Below are 17,109 nucleotides of genomic sequence, written 5' to 3'. Positions count from 1 at the left end.
TTAATATTAGTGTTTATTTAATTATTTAATAGTATTAAACACTAATATTAATATTAGTATTTAATTTATGCAATTGCCCATTTTCTTCAGCTTCTCAGTGACTCTCTTCTTGAGTTTGATCACAACTCTTGGATGAATTCATAAGGTCTTTTTGGAACTTAAAGAATGGGGTTAGATTCCCTCTGTTTTCAAAGCTAAAACTGTTCAGTTATAATGCTGCTAAAACTCATGCCTTGTTCCAACTTATTTCTTTATGCTTTTATTCCTCAAAACTCATACTCTGCTAAAATATAACTTGAGCAATAAAAACCGGGCACTCTGAAGATGTATTCAAGCAGAAGACAGGTGCTTTCCTTTATTAATATATGTAACTTGTCAGAAGTACAAAGCTACAAAAATTGGTTTTATTTGATGTACTGAATTGTTTAAGAGTAATATTGTTCCAGCAATTTCCCTTCACTTGGCCTCGAAAAACAGTAATGTCTGATGTGACTCTGGATAAGAAGGAAGGGCTCTGTCACAACAACCTACAGCTCCAGAAGGCCATGTCTAAGTAAGTTTGGTGGATGGAGATAAGATAAGTCTGGATATTCTTTATGTAGTGACATTTTCTAATGGAGATCTTTGAAAGCAATTATTTTTCCTTTAATATATCAATCGGAAGAATTCACTTCATGAGAGCTGTTCAGATTGGGGAATTCCTGTGGATCATGTGCACTTGCTACAAGGCGGAGTATCTAGCATGGAAAAGACTATCCTGATCATTAACTAGTGACCTTTTCCTGTCCCTTCAATTTGATGCAGTGTGGCTATAGGTGATAAACATTTCCCCGTCTTCTGCATGTAACATCTCCCCTCTATTTCTTGTTCTCTTGACTGTCTTAGTTTTTAATAATGATTCTGCCACTGTATGGTACAGGAGAAAATATTGCTGTCTGATGGAACTAAAGAGGATCAAGAACTGTATGAATGATCCAATCAAAGTGAGTAAAAACTTTGAAAATTGGTCCTGTGTTCATTTTTGCTGGGCTTTGCCTCCGACAATATGAAAGAAAATTATAAATGCTTGTTGAGACAAGTGTTATTCGTGTTTGTCATTTGTGCCAATTTGCTGGCTGTGCTCCTAATTAGTCATTCCTTTAGGCTCACATTTAGTTTCTGACAGTTGCTAACACATGTTTTCAAGAACTGCACCCTATAGACTGACACTGTGAGTGTTTTCTGAAGAAGAGGATGTGGCCATGGTAATGCATTCCACAGCGCTTTGAAATGAATTCCCAAGTGCTTCAATCACTATTCTCTGCTCTAGGCCAAAAGCAAACATTGTTCTTACTGAATGAGATGAGAGTTTCATTTACAAGTGATGTGATATTAAAATACCAAGATTCCATTACACGGGATGTATTTAAATGAAATATTATGAAAGTGGAGATTGTATAACCCTCTGCATGAAATAAATGTAGTTTGAAATGAAAGGTGTCCATGCTAAATACTGTTATCTTTCCACAGTGTTAGATTGCTGCTTGCCTTTGTGCAGGAAGCGAGAAGCAAGAGTGGTGAATCCCCTTTAGTGCAGCCTCAGCAAACATGAATTTGATAACACAAACATGAGAAGTCTGCAAAAGTCTTCCCTGGCTGTGTGCAAGACAGGCCCGGGGAAGAACAGACACTTCTTTCCTGTAAAAGTCTTTCAAATTATACAGTAATTAGCTAAAATATCTAAATAGCCTTTGGAGCAAGGACTGGAACCAGGCAGGACTCACATGAATGTGTCAGCCACTACTTTGCAAAGTCAGGCTCCAGCTTGCTTGCTTGCTCGCTCTTTGTGCCTAGTAATCTTGAAATTATTTTCAAAATTTTTTTTCATTTTTGTGTTGGACAAAATGAAGATCATCTTTCCTGGTCCCTCAGTAGATAGACTTGATTTCACTTGGGCAGAGCAGGAAATTGAACATTCCCACTTCTGGGTGAATGACTATCATGTATAGCTATTTTCTGTGTTTTTTTTTCTTTCTTTTTTTTCCTTCTTTTTCTTCTAGGGTCACTGACAAAAGTACTTCTCTAGTCATGAGTAAAGGTATGGGAGGAAGAGGGCGTTTATTTCTGTCCTCAGTTTCTTAGCTAGTTCTAAGCTCATTGGATTTCATCCAGAGCTTCTGAAGGTCTCACGGTGCTCCTGATCTTTCTCCAAGTCCCACATTCCGCATCTCAGTGAGGTGTAGTGCACACTTTACTCCTCTAAGATCTTGGCCATAATCTTTCTGCCTGTATTTCAATATACAGTCTCTTTATCTTTTTTTTTTTTGACCATAATGTATTTTGGAAGGACCTTTGTTGTGGTTTTCTGTGCTGTATCTAGTGGCATGGGTCAATCCCATGCTGTGTGCTGTCACACATTACTCAAAACAGTAGGATCACAGAATCACAGAATCAACCAGGTTGGAAGAGCCCTCTGGGATCATCGAGTCCAACCGTTGCCCTGACATCACCATGGCAACTAGACCATGGCACTAAGTGCCATGTCCAGGCTTTTCTTAAACACATCCAGAGATGGTGACTCCACCACCTCCCTGGGCAGCCCATTTCAATGTCTAATAACCTTTTCTGAAAAGAAATTCTTCCTAATGTCCAACCTGAACCTCCCCTGGCGAAGCTTGAGGCTGTGTCCTCTTGTCCTATCACTAGTTGCCCGGGAGAAGAGGCCGACTCCCACCCTGCTACAACCTCCCTTCAGGTAGTTGTAGACTGCACTAAGGTCACCTCTGAGCCTCCTCTTCTCCAGGCTAAACAACCCCAGCTCCCTCAGCCGTTCCTCGTAGGTCAGACCCTCCAGACCCTTCACCAGCTTGGTCGCCCTCCTCTGCACTCGCTCCAACATCTTTCTTGAAGTGCGGGGCCCAGAACTGGACACAGTACTCAAGATCACAAACGGGTAATTAGTAACACCAAGAGGATTGTTTCCCTAATTGATTTTCATTGTCACATAAATGAATGTGTTTGTTCATGGAGCTGTACAGAGACAGGTGTTGCTCTGATATGACAGTTTCTGAAGTGATGGACTTTTCCGTTAATCCCTCAGGTCTTGACTGTTGTTTGCAAATACATAGTTAAAGCATTGCAGAGAAAACCTTCTAAATGTGACTCAAGCGTTAACTACGCAATGTAATGTAATAAACATAATGTAAAAGCCATGTCTGCCTAAGTCTGCAGAGAGCTTGAGACGGTACCTTTCAGTGTGAGGTTTCCTGCTCACTTCAGTGGAGCCTCATTCATACCACAATGGCAATTTCTTTAATGTCCAGCAAATGGCGATGTGGTCTGTGATAAATTTTGTTCTCAAGAGACTTTCCTCCTTGTGCTTCAAATTTTCTTCAGAACATTGCTTTTAGATAGTATTCTCATAAGAACCAGGCTCATCCCAGATTTGTGCTACATTCAATTGCTACTGATAAAGATTTTTGATTAGAATATAATGCTTTTGTGCATAAGGTACTGGTTTGGGATGTGAGAGACCTTCTATTGCTGATTTTATCACAGACCTGCTATTCACTCACAGACTTATTACTTAATTGTGTCTATTTCTCTGCTACCTTTCATCTGCCTTGTCTCTCAAAGACTGCAAATGTTTTAGGGAATGGTATTTTTTCTTTCTGAAATGCAGCAAAACAACGCAACCCTGATCTCACCACAGGACCTCAGTCATTACCATGTAGCATTTATAATACTCATGATTAATAATATATTCCAGATGAGCATCCTAAAGCCAGTTTTGAAAGTTAAAGCAGCTAACTATTTCTGAGATAGTTCAGACCTTAAAAAAAAAAAAAATTGATTTCCTGTGTTCCTCTGTTGATGTTCTGGTAACTCAGCTCACAATCCTATAATGACTTGTCTGCAAATTTAAGCATACTGTTGAACTGCTTTACTGATGAGTGGAGCTGCTCATGTTTGCAATGATAAGTGTATATGTGAGTTATGGAATTGGAATAAAATATAAGAAATCATATTCTTTTCATTGTTTTGAAATGCTGATTTGTGATCTTGCATAAAAATCTTCTTTGCCATCTATAGAAGATTTCTGATTTCTGACCCTTACAAGAATGAGTTATTGCATGTACTATATTCTTACAACCAATTTACACTAGCCCTCAAAACCAGGCATTTTTGGTGAAAATACTGTCACGTTCTTTGTGTTAGCTGCCTCACTGCAAAAAATATGGAAAGCCATGTCATTTCTTAGTGTCTTTTAATTATATGCAAACCAGGATTAATGAGCTAGTTCTCTGCATGTGAAAGAAGTCAGCAGTTTTCAGATATTTCTGTACGTACACTTCACAGATTCTGACTGAGGTTAGGAAGATACTGTATCACAAATTAATCTCATTCTGGAGGAGATGTCTAAGAAAATTAGGTGATTACTCTCTGAGAGTGCCTGTTTAATGTCTGTAGCAGCAGTGCGGGCAACTAGCTCAGATGAATTGCCTGGTGCTGGGTGAGATGAATACCCTTGTGATGGGCCATGGGGGAACTCTGAGAGACTGAGATCTGGATGCACAGAATGGGTAAAGGAACCTGACTCTGTGGCTCTGAGGACAGTTGCTTTCTGTGGGAGCACCCAAAGTCAGAAGAAGTTTCTTTGTATTATGAGGAGGGTAGATACTGTGATTCAAGAGAAGGGAATTTAAAATATTTCAGAGATTCTGACTTTATCTCGATGAATGTGGTATGCTGGGTGTGGCAGGTAAATATTTTTAGAGATTTTTAAGTTTATAATTACCCCTTTTTCTGGTCTGGATGTGAGCAGTTTTCTGAAACACTGGAAGAATCCTTGTAAACCCTATATTGTTGTTTTGACATCAAATATTACAGAAGAGATAACCCTGAATATAACTGACCTAGAGGGCTGGGGCTTTGGAAAAAGTATGCAATTTCTCCTCAGGAACTAGTACACAATGTAAGACTACTTCATGGAACCAAAGATAGTAGTAATAGCCTATTGAAAACCTGAGAAACTATAATCATACAGGTCTGAAAAGTCCCCAGGAAAGGCTGACTTGGTCTTGGTGGCACTAAATGGTGTATTTAATGTCATATAGAAGCACTTCTTGTTTTCTGTGATGTCAGTAAATGAGGCCAATGCAAAACCAGATTATTTGTCCCAAGGCAAATTATTCTTTTTTAATCTTTGCTTTCATCTTGTATTGAAACAAAAAGTTTAAAGTATTTGTAAAAAACATAGGCCTTTAAAAGCTCAGCTGGAAATCACTGAAACATTTTGTTTTGACTTGGTCTGATAGTAATCCATGCCTGCCTACTATTGTCTGATGTCACATTTGAGCTGTGATTTGATTTGTGTGAGGATCTGAGGAGCCACTCACCATGTAGCTGTGGGATTAGCAACACTGGGTTACAACTGCAACCAGTCAAGATTTGGCTTTGACTGTACAGTAAATCTTTACCTTCCGTTGTCTTTTACACTCTGTCTTTGAATTTTGGGCAGCTGAAGATGTGAATCAGAAGACTCACATCTTTGGTGGCCTTCAGGAGTGTCCTAGGAGGTCACATAGTTTGTCTTCAGCTGCTGGTTATCAGCAGAAGAGGTTCACTATAGAGGCAGGTCCCTCTGAAATGCTTCTGGAGATTCCTGCTGCAAGGCAGAGCTAAAACTGCTTAATCATCAAGTTATGGAGGAGCTATGTCCTTTTACGGTGATCTGCTAAATGTCTAACCACACATACTGAGGTACATTTAATTGCCCTCTGAGGTCAGGAGTCACATGTGGACATCCATCCCATGATACTGTAGCCATTGCTCCACATGTGTTGCTCATAAAAAGCATCAATGGAAGTTGGCCTGACTAGCAAACAGGTAAACTGAAGTTTACGTAAGTTGCAAGTATCAACGTGAGGGTGATGGCTAGTGCTTGGTGTGCAACTCAGCAGGCTGGGAGGCAGGAGAGGTTGTACCAAGTGCAAGAGGATCTAGATAAGGCTGGAATGAGAAAATCTCAGACAGGGTTCCCATAATAGAAAGATAAGGGTGAAATGTCTTTTATAAGCTATCTTGTCATGATACAAAAGAGGATAAGGACTTGGCAATGAGCATGGTGTCCTTAGCTGAAGCCTTTTGGAGTTTTATATCATTCCATTCTTCCCAGGCACAGGTGGCTTACCTTTAGAGGTAAAAGTGGCTAGACCAAACATGCAACTTTGCTTGGGTTCAGTAAATCTGTCCAAGTTGTTGTCTCTAAACCCAGCTGTGATTGTTCTTTGGACAACTCAGAGGGCTGGGATCTTCCGACTAAGAGTCTGTTGGCATTGCAGTGCTTGGGACCTTGACACTGACACGACGACAACACCACAAGAAGAGAGAGCAACAACTCCCATGACTGTTGCTGGTGATCACCAACCACCATGGCAAAAGATAGTAAATTGTCACAGTGCATTCCGTGTGCAATTCACTACAGGATCAAAGAATGAAGGGTGTGTTTCTGTTCAGGAGAATCTGACCTCTGATAGATTTGCTTTGATTGTCTTAATGGATTTTATGTGTTCCGAGAAAAAATGATGTTTTGCCATAGGGAAGACACTTAGTTGGAGAATTTCCGATCAGTGCGACTCGCAAGGAAGCTTCTTCATTTAATCAAATACTTGTCAAGCACACTTCACACATCTCTCTCAGCAATTAAAGGAGCCATTTTCCTGAAGTAAGGAAGGCGTTTGGTTAGACATTATTTTAAATATAAAATATGACATGTTTTGTCAAGAGTATCTTTAAAATGACACTCGTGCTTTATGCTCTGATTTTCTCTCTATGACTGACTGGTTAGAACTGAAATTGCTTTTAGGGCAATAATTTACCATGTTTTTAATTAGGTTGCTATTTGCCTCTGAAGTTTTGCTTAATAAAAAAACCTAGAAAATATTTTTTTCCAGCAAAAGGACTACATATTAAAATTCAGACACCACCATGGAAAGGTGCAGTACATTTATGACCTTGTGTGATTAGTGATCTCTGAATCTAATCTTAAGGTACTTTAATGGACTATAATTATCTACAGTGTATAGTTACTGCCTTTCCTGAGATTGATTTAAAATTGCCTCAGGAAGCAAGTGCTATGTAATTATCTGATAAGAACTAAACTTGATACTCTGACTGGAAACTTTTGGAAACACAAAAATAAATATAGTTCAGGACAAAACTTAGTGCTGGCCAGCTTCAGAAATGAAATCTGTTCTCACAGGCTGCCTCTGCAGTGACAGATAAAGAAGAAAAGGGGAAAAGCTTACAACAATTTTCAAGATATCAGCCTAATTTAGCAAACTTAGTGGAAGGTGGGCTTGCCCCCTGCATCAGATGTTCTTACAGAATCATAAGCAGAAGAGAGGAAGGTGGAGAAGAGATACACGTGAACTCCTCTTACCCAAAAGCTAGACAATAGGTTTTATAATAGAATAAACAAGATGCTTTGGAGATTGTCTTTATGGAAATTAGCAGCTGCAGGAAGGGAAGTATGTTTTGTAAACATTCAGCAAATTTTCCCCTCTCTCTGGGAGTACGTGCTCTGTGCTAACGCTAGAGTTTCTAGAAGACAACCCCCATCCTAATGTGACATTCTCACAGGAGTCAATGACACAGCTAGGACAAATGCCATTTCAGAGCTCCACCAAACTCATAACTTTTTAGTATTTAACATATGGTGCTGGAAGCACTGCTGAGCATAGTATGTTCTAGGAAAATCAGAACATTCGATTGCTTTCAGATATATTTTTTAAAAATTCAACTTTCTTTGCACTTTTCCTATTATTTCAAAAGTCTCTTTCTTCTTTGGACCTATCACAACAGTCAGAGATTCCTTGAGAAGTTCACTGTCAGAAGCAGGATGGGACAGTAGACTCTTGTTATGGATTGACTGCAGTAAGGATATGGGAGTTTGTATCAAACTAATGAGATGTCATCTCAAGGAATAATTGATTTTGTTTTTCTCTAAGAATATGAACACATATAGATCCCATCTTCCCTGAGACAAGGAACAGTGAACTTCAGGGTGAACTTCAGGATGCTGAGTTCTTGACTTGTGCTTTTTCCTTTCCTTTTGTTTGCTGTTAGTCTGGTTTGGTTAGGGTGGAAATGCTGTGTTTAGGAAAATGGAGAGTGCTGATGAGCTGCAGAATGGACCAAGTTTTTCCATGTTGAACCCCAGATGTGCCTCATTGTCCAAAATGAACTGACAAGAGTTTGTGCCAATAGGACGGTGCTGAGAAGAGATGTGCTGTGCCTCCAAAGGCTTCAGGAGCAGACAGCAGTCAAGCTTAGGGCAGGAATCCTGCGCATGTCCAAAATCATGGTTAAAGATCAGAGATACAATAAGAGACCACATGGAGCCTTGAATTACAGGAATCTCTTTTCACCAAATGCCTGCTTTCTGTAAGAGCACCTTTCCACTCTTTTTAGGTATTAGTGATTTATCTTCTGGGTTATCTAAACCGATAATGACCATGTAATAAATAAAAACTAATCTATCTGCAAACCACAGAATATAAGAAATCATTATGTTTTCAGGTTCAGACCCAGGGATGACCCAGCTTGGTTCTCTGTCTCTGAGCAATACCAGCATATGATACACTGAAGAATGGTGTAATATTATCCGACGTCAAAAAGGAGGTCTTCTTTAAGCTGAATGACATGTTGGTTGTCTCCTGCAGTCTTCTAAAAGTGTCAGTGATAATTTTATAACTCATAAACTGTTGTACCTCCCTCAATGTAACTCAATTTTGGACCTATTATGAAGAATGAAGGCAAATTAATCTCTGAAACGAAAGTTGTTGGTTGCTTAAGGATCACTGACTGCGGCTAGATGATAGTTGATGTAGACAGGAGGCAGTCCATCTGTACTTAATGCTTCAAAAAGGTAAGTTTCTTGAAGTGAAAGAAGTTAAAAGATAAGTTGAAAGGAAAATTTGAAAGAGTAAAATATTAATGGAGTTTGGAGCTTGGAAGGCCTTCCCACCAAATGTCACAATTCAGCAATTGAGGCGAGGAAGGGAAGAAAAAAAAGAAACACTTCTAACTTAAAGTCTGTTCTAGTTCAGTGGAGAAGTGAAGGAAAAAGCTAGAAAGAAAAAAGAAAAAAAAGCAATGAAAAAATGGATGAAAAAGGAAATTAGCTGGCAATATGATATAGAATAGAAAAATACTGAGAAAGAGCCACGCCCGGCAGGAGGATTTTCTTATATAGCTTTGGAAGAAGAAACCTTTGCAGTGCTACAGATCCACGGGTAGATGAAGACGATGAAATCTCTAATAGTGATTCAGAAATGGCAACGTGTTTAAATGTTTAAAAGGAACAACCCTCCACATCAAAGTCCACATGTCATCTGAATGTTTTCAGCTTGGTTAGCATGACATCAGTTGTGTATCTAATATGGTATTCAATTAATACAGAATGAAAGGACAGGAATAGAATGAATGCCAGAGAGTATGGCTTACAGAAACAGATTCTTGCCAAGCAAGACTTGTTTAATCATGGTGAGATTACAAATTTAGGTGGTAAAGGAAGTGGTGAACTTATACTAGTCCAGTAGACTTTTGTAAGGCATTTAACCTAGTTTGCATTACATTCCATAAAAGAGCTAGTGATGCCGTATCAGGGAAGTTCACATTAGTTGGATTAAAATCAGACTGACACAGGTGAAGATGTAGTTACTGTAGAACAACCACCAGATTTTGTTTTCTTTCCTTTTCCCCCATAACTGGGGTCTGCATGGACTAGGAGTAGGAAGAAGCTATTCAATATTTTTATCTAGAAGCAGTGCAAACTCACTGTCAAAAGACAAAGGGTTGATGAAGTGGTAAATAATGAGGAGACTTGGGAATGGTCTAGATAGCTTGACAAGTCAGCTCACTCAAAACGAGTTTGTTTTAATGTCATCAAAGTCAGGTCAGGCAAGGTTTATGTCTTTATTTGTAACAATTGCTGTAGCCGGAAAGGTAATGTGGGATGTTCAGTGTCATTTTCCTGAGGCAGGGAAGTCCTCTGGAGAGCGCGATGCTCGACCGTAGTTTGCTGCTCTGCAGGGTGCCGGGCAAGGTGTCAGCTCAGGAGTGATGCTGCCATTTCACAGGGCTCACAGGGCTGCTGGGAGAGTTCAGCAGAAACATCCTGACCTCTTCCCACCTCAAGCTCCAGACAGGTCGTTAGTGGGGAAGTGAGTGTGTTTTACAATGATGCGCAATGCGGTTCTGAGCGCTGGCTGAAGTTTTCACTGCGGTACAAATCCAAGCAGGGTTGCTCGATTTTTGTTCTAGATATATAATTTACTAGCTGTTTTGAAGGAAATGTCACTTCCTTTTTGTATTTATGAACAGCTGGGGATCATGAGGCAGCTGTTTAAGGAACTGTATTTACTTTTAGAAGTAAACAAAATATTAAAGTGCCCTCCAGAAATCTCTGTGCTCACACAAACATCCCATATTCTATATTATTTATATGCATGAGTGTGTGGGTCTCTGCAGCTTGTTTCTGTCTGATACATTAGCTCTCCCTATGTGACAGGCTCTCTCTAGATAAAACAATCTGCAGAGTGGACACACAATTGCTGGAGGGCCACTCCAAAGATGTTATGGAAAAAAAAATCCTTTTTCTTTCCTCTTAGATGAGGAAGGTGAAAAAAAATCTCCTTAAACATCAACTTTCCTGGCTGGCAAAACCTTGCTAGATTTTCCTCATGAAAGAATTAAGGAAAATTAAAATAGGCATTTTGCACAACTTGGAAGAATGTGATGGAAAGATGCAGCACTGATAAACCGGATCCTATTCTCCTTACTCATGCTGAGCACTAGCAGATGTAGGAAGACATGCTTTCTTTCAATCTATTACATATACTCACTTGCAGCCTTAAAATTCTCCCTGAGTCACACAGACTTTCCTGCCTGCCGGGGAGATTGCCATTGACCTGTGTGCCATTCCCATTTATTTTAAAAATATGGAGAAGAAGAGGCTCTCTTCTGGAAGGTTAATTAGACTGTTCAAGGTTTCTAGATTTCTCATTTTCACTAAATTATTTCATGTACAATTGCCTGACAACAGTCTTTCTAAGGGCTTTCCTTGTCTTGTCAAAGGACTGGATGGGAGACACGTAACACACATCTTTTGAATACAGCATGACAATTTGTCAGTTTGGGTGAAAATTCTCTCAGATAGGTCTACAGATGTGTTAGAGACAGGCAGAGGGAGCGACTGAGAGTGACAACCCGATAACTGGTTCCAGAGGGTTTGCTCATGAAGGGGTGGGGAATTGCCCATGAGCTGCATCCAGGTGTCCCTGAGGCTTTCCTGACTCACACCACAGGGATTTTGGCCTTTCACCTCTGCAAGAACAAGCATGACATTTTAGTAGGAGTCAACTTTCTCAAAATGTGGGTGTTTTTTTTTTAATCCCTTCATCTTCGGTTGAGATCAGAAGAAGGTTGTAGGTGGACACTTCCCTATGGTGTTCCAGAGCTTCTAGTTCTGGCCATATACAGAGACAGCGAAGAGGGATGAGAGTAGCGGGGACTTAATTTAATGAGGGGTCTAAACTACTCCTCCTTCTTCAGCACTGAATTCTTGGCAGATTGGCTGGAGATAGGGCTCACTCAGAGGAGCAAATGGGAGATATGGGAAGGCAGGTGGGAATTACAGCACTGCATGGAGATGTCAACATGGCCTGAGATGGGGCTTGTGAGAGGCAGAGGGCTTGAGCCTCTCCTGTTCAAAGGCCTTCATCATGCAGCTAGCAGGAGCCTCACCTTCCTCCCTCACATGCCTGCCTTTGCATTGTGGCTGTGTCCATCTCGGATGTTTTGTGTCTCCATCTGGGCTCTTCTCCTGGAGTGATTGACATGCATCTTGCAATGATATGTAGTCTCCAGCTACACTAACATTATAACCTTGGTGTTCTGAGACAACCTAAGTTTATATTGACTCAAACACATTATAAATTTGGGTTATATCCATATCATCAGAGGAAAAGTTTTATGATTACATGACAAGATGCCAGAAAAAACCCCAAACAATCTGAGACCTATGAAAATCAGCAGTATGTGCTGAGAAAAATCAATAAGTAATTTGCCCAGAGAATCCCAAAGAGAATGCATGTTTTTTGAGACTTAGAATAACTTTTGCTTATTGATTCCTAAAATCTCCTAAACAGGAAGAAATGTAAATACATGGATCCTGCACCTCTGGAGTTCAGTGGGAGGAGGATCAGGCCTTGAGCTGGCAGCTTTGGGATTTCAAAAGGTACGCTCTGCTGCTTAATGAAACTGTTTAATTAGAAAACTTTGTCACAGTCTATATGTGGCTTGAAGGCAGTTTTATCAAACAGGCTGAATAATTCTTTCCAACCATTAAGGCTGATTGGTATTCCTAGCTTTGACGGGAGAGAAACACGGAGAGCACCGGTAATGAGAGCCGGGCAGCATTCAGGGAGTCACCTTTGTGAGGTCTGTTTGAGTCTTTGTCTTTTGAGCAGGCACTTGTGGCTTCTTCAGGCAATTTGCCACCTGACAAGCCAAAATTAAACTGAAATATTCATAACTACATATTTTGACTGGTTTTGAGTCAAGACTGTGAAAAGCCATAGTGTTAAATCAGAACTAATTTAACTCAATATGACCGTGCATGCAACCATGCCTGTTTTTAACCAGTTTAACTCTATGTTCACATTGGTTTTTTTATTTTCATTTTAAAAGCTTCTGGTTCTGTCGGAGAATGGAGTAGCTAGTGCTAATACAGTCTATGTTTCTGAGTGTCTTTCTCAAAGGAAGAATAAATTAAGAACCCAATTTTTAAATGTAGTTTTAAAACAATTTTAAGTGAAGAAAAACCTTTTCTTTTCAAAGTAATTTCCTTGTAAGTATAAAATTCACATTTTGCATATTCTCCCTTATTCACACGGCTGGATATTAAAGGACAAGAGGGGCTGTCCACAAATGAAAGTGACAACCCTCTTACCCCTAAAATGCCAAAGGAACAATCTTGTGTCATTTCTTAAGTTTTTTTTTTTTAATGTGCAAATGTATTCAAAATATTGAAAATTCATGTGAGAAGAAAAAGAAAAATTGCGGCAGACACCCTTTTCTCTGTTCTTAAAAATGTCATTGTTTTTGCATTCCAGTTATTCAACTTCTCTTCCTGACTTAGTATGGTGCCCCAACCTAATTTTACTACTGGCTACCTCATATCATCGTTCTCCAAAACTCGGGCTCATTTCCATCACATAACAAGACTCACCTCAGATAGAAACAGGCTGGGATATACCTCAGTGTATAATAAAGAAAGATGGTATTTAAGGGACATCTGGGTTTAAGTCAAAGTGATAAAGCAGAGATTGCTGCATTTGGATCTAGTCATCCATTTCAGCTGGGAAATATTTTGGTTTTGAGTTAACATCCAAATCTACCCCTTTCATTAAGAAGTTGAGACAAAATTTCCATTGCACCTGGATAAGCATTGAATGGATTCTTACTGTGGTCATAAAGGAAGATTATTCAGAATATTAGGAAGAATTGTTTCTAAAAAGATAAATTCCACCTTAGTGCCATTCTTGTAGATTTTATAAAATAAGATGCGTAGAGTCAGATTTTTAAAAAAACATATAAGAACCAAGTATAAAAAAACTTGGGCGAGAGTTTTAGAAATGCTCTGTGACCATCAGCACAGACTTTGAACCTGCGGACATGTTTTGTGAAGCTTATCAGTATGATGGATTTTTTTTTGACATGTGGCCCTATCTATTCAAAATTTCCTTTGTTACTGCTTGTGTCCATTGCCTCTTATCCTCTTGCTGCACACGTCTGAGAAGTGTTTGCCTTGGCCTTTATCAGATAGCTGAAGTCTTCCCTTCTCCAGGTTGAACAGTGGCAGCTCTCTCAGCCTGTCAGATGTCATATGTCGGATGCTCCAGTCCCTTAATAAAATTTGTGGCCGTTCACTGGAGTCTCTCTAGTACGTACATGTCTCTCCTGTACTGTGGAGCCTAGACCTGGGCACAGTGCTCCAGGTATAGCCTCATCAGTGCTGAGTAGAGGGTAAGGATCTCCTCCCTCGATCTGCTTGCAGCGCTCCTCCTAGGGCAGCCCAAGACATCGTTGGCCAACTTTGCTGCAAGGACACAATGCTGGCTCATGTTCAACTTGGTGTCCACCAGGACCCCCAAGTCCTTCTCTGCCAATCTTTCCAGCTGATCAGCCCTCAGCCTGTACTGAGATTATTCCACCCTCGAGGCAGGACTTTGTACTTTATTGCCTTTATTGAATTTCAGGAGGTTCATGTTAGCCTATTTTTCCATTCTGTTGGGGTCCCTCTGAATGGTGGCTAGACCTACCAGCATATCAACTCCTCTCCTCAGTTATGAATCATCAGTGATTTTGATGTGGGTGCACTTTAGCCCATCACTCAGGTCATTTAATAAACTCATTGAGCAATATTGGTACCAGTATTGACCCCTGAGGGATAGACATTGAATTTACAAGTTGCCTTTCTTAAAGAAAATCCATGGAGTTTTTCAGTGACTGCTGCCCCTGACCATGGTGTCTCTCTTTGTGGACAGCCACAGAAGTTTCAAGACATGAGCAGCCTCTCAGTTGTAAATGGTGAGCGAATTATGCTGCACCTTTTTACCCGTAACAAACAATTTCAGTCTCTCACAGTGTGTTAAAGTACATTAACAGCTCTAACAGCTTTGGTATATTTAATGCATGTTTTGATTTTTTTTCAGGATGTCTGCATCAAGATTTGAGAATAGACTTGCCTTAGTGATGTTAAGAAACACAAACAAGAATAGTTCCAGGGTCCCATCTCACCCTTAGGGGGACTGGATGCTGTGCCCCAAAGTCTTATCTGCCCTTCTGTCACACCAAGTAACTTTTGTCAGTCCCATCCCAAGGTTATTCGTGGGGTTATTAGGGGGGAGCATATTGTCCTTTAACGTCTCACAGTGGTATGTGGTTCAAGACAGAATATAGCATTTTGTGAAATAAACTCAGGTGGCTTCCCTCTACACACATGTGACTTTTGGACACAAAATTTTGCACTTCAGTAGGGTTCCTCTCTTTCACAGGGCAGCGGATGTGGGTAGAGTTTTGAATGAGCTCACATTAAGAGAATAAATTTTTCATTTTTTAAGAGATTCCCTTTTACAATGGAAACCTCATATTCTTGGGTTTTAGGAAATAAACTACAAAATAACCCTTCAGCAGCTGTTTCTCACTGAAACAGTTTGAACAGGTAAGAATGATTATTCTGAACTGGAAAACAGACTCATTTACTGCAACTACTATTACTACGGCTAAAAATTCTTTAACTGGAAAATAGGACATGAAAGTCTTCTAGCTAAAGCCTTGCAGATGAGGCACAGTGGGCACTAAAACCCACTTTCTGATGGAAGAAGTTTGCGTGGGAAAATAGCTTTGTGCAAGGTAGGAAGTTTCTCCTGGACTCGTGTAGATGAGTTCAGACAAAGACAGTATGCTGGTTTTTGAGGACTTCACCTTAGGAGCACAGTATTGTTGGCTGAGGCACTCTTCCTGCTTTTGGCAGTGTTATTTCCTCAGCAGAAAAAAAGGTGATTTACGAGGATGAATGAAGCTTCGGTCTGTAGATATCTCCTTTAGTTCCTGACTGGGGCGGTGCTGCCTTTCTGGTGCCCCTCCCAAGGCAGTGCAGGAGGAAGAGGTACCTCTGCTCGATGCCTTGGGGCTTGCCCAGGCAAGGTGGATTTCTGATGGTACTGCAGCACCTCCTGGAGCTGGTCCCAGAGGCCAAGTCAAACTGCTGGCTGAGTGATCGGGCATGGCTGGGCATGTGCAAACACTTTGAAACAGAGCGTGGAGCTACTGCTAATGGAAAGCCCTATGGTGGGCTATGCCACTCTGCTTTGTGCATGCTCGGCTTACTTCTCCTTGTTTCCCTCCATTCCTCTTGATGCATCACGACACATGAGCTCGGTGAGGGAGCGGATGGGTTTTTACAGCCAGTACCATTTGCTCTGTGTGCTGGAAAACGCTGGGTAGGAGCCTATATCTGCTTTCACTCCATTCACAGACCAGAGTTACTTCAATCACTGCAATGAAGCCCCAATTCAGCAAGGCATTAAAGAACATGCTGGCTTCAAAGCACATGAATAATACCATTGAAATCACATGGTTATAGGAAGAATGTGCTTGGTGGATGCTGATGAGCGGCTCACTTCTGACAGGTTGTGCACTGGAGTCCCAGGGTACCGTGATGCCCCACGCTTTTGCAGTGTACAGACACCTCAGGCCAGCGCAGAGGGATGGTCAAACCACAGGCTTTTCTCAGTGCCAGTTTTATCCACTCGATGTCAGTCCTCTCAGGACTTCATGTGACTTTTTTTTCAATCAATCATTATTTGTCAGTGCTAAAACTGTCCAGACTTAACAGTGAAATCATTCTGCAAAGGTAAGAGCAACACGACAGAGTAGCTGGCTGACAATTTTCCAGACTGCAAACCTCTAGTGAAAAATGTCTGCAGTCTGTCTCTTCCTCTCAGTGAAAAGATTCTGTTGTTTTTCTGGGGCTTTATTAGAATCTGTCTACAATTATCATAATTTTCCCAACTAGTTACGGGCATTGGGCAAAAATACCTTACAAGGATGAGGTAAATGGCAATTTCTCTTGCCTGTCCAGCTCAGGGTGTTGTAAAACAAAATATCTGTAGTATTTATATCTATTACATCAAAATTACTGCCATACGTCTCCCAGTGCCTTAATAACAACAGCAAATCATATACTTTTTTTTTTTCCCACAGTGCTGGGCATTTTCATCCTGTTGTGTTATTTTTTTTTGTTTTTTCTCTTGTATTTTGGTTGTGCTATTAGACCAGGCATTTTGCTAAGTAAGAAACTAAGGCTGCTGATTTGTGTAACACCTGCCATTATTTTAAAGCAGGCCAACAGCTTTAATAAAACCTTTTTGTAGAGAAAGAAAGAGCTGTATTTCACAGGGTCCGGTGGGAAAGCAGGCATCTCCATTCCCTGTCGCATCCTGCCTGCCTTTGCTTAGCATGTGCGGGTGCTGAATCAATAATTGCCGCTCTCACCAC

The sequence above is a fragment of the Nyctibius grandis genome, chromosome 21, assembly GCF_013368605.1.
Source record: "Nyctibius grandis isolate bNycGra1 chromosome 21, bNycGra1.pri, whole genome shotgun sequence".
In the NCBI taxonomy this organism is placed as follows: domain Eukaryota; kingdom Metazoa; phylum Chordata; class Aves; order Nyctibiiformes; family Nyctibiidae; genus Nyctibius; species Nyctibius grandis.
Note: the sequence above shows the minus strand (reverse complement) of the source record.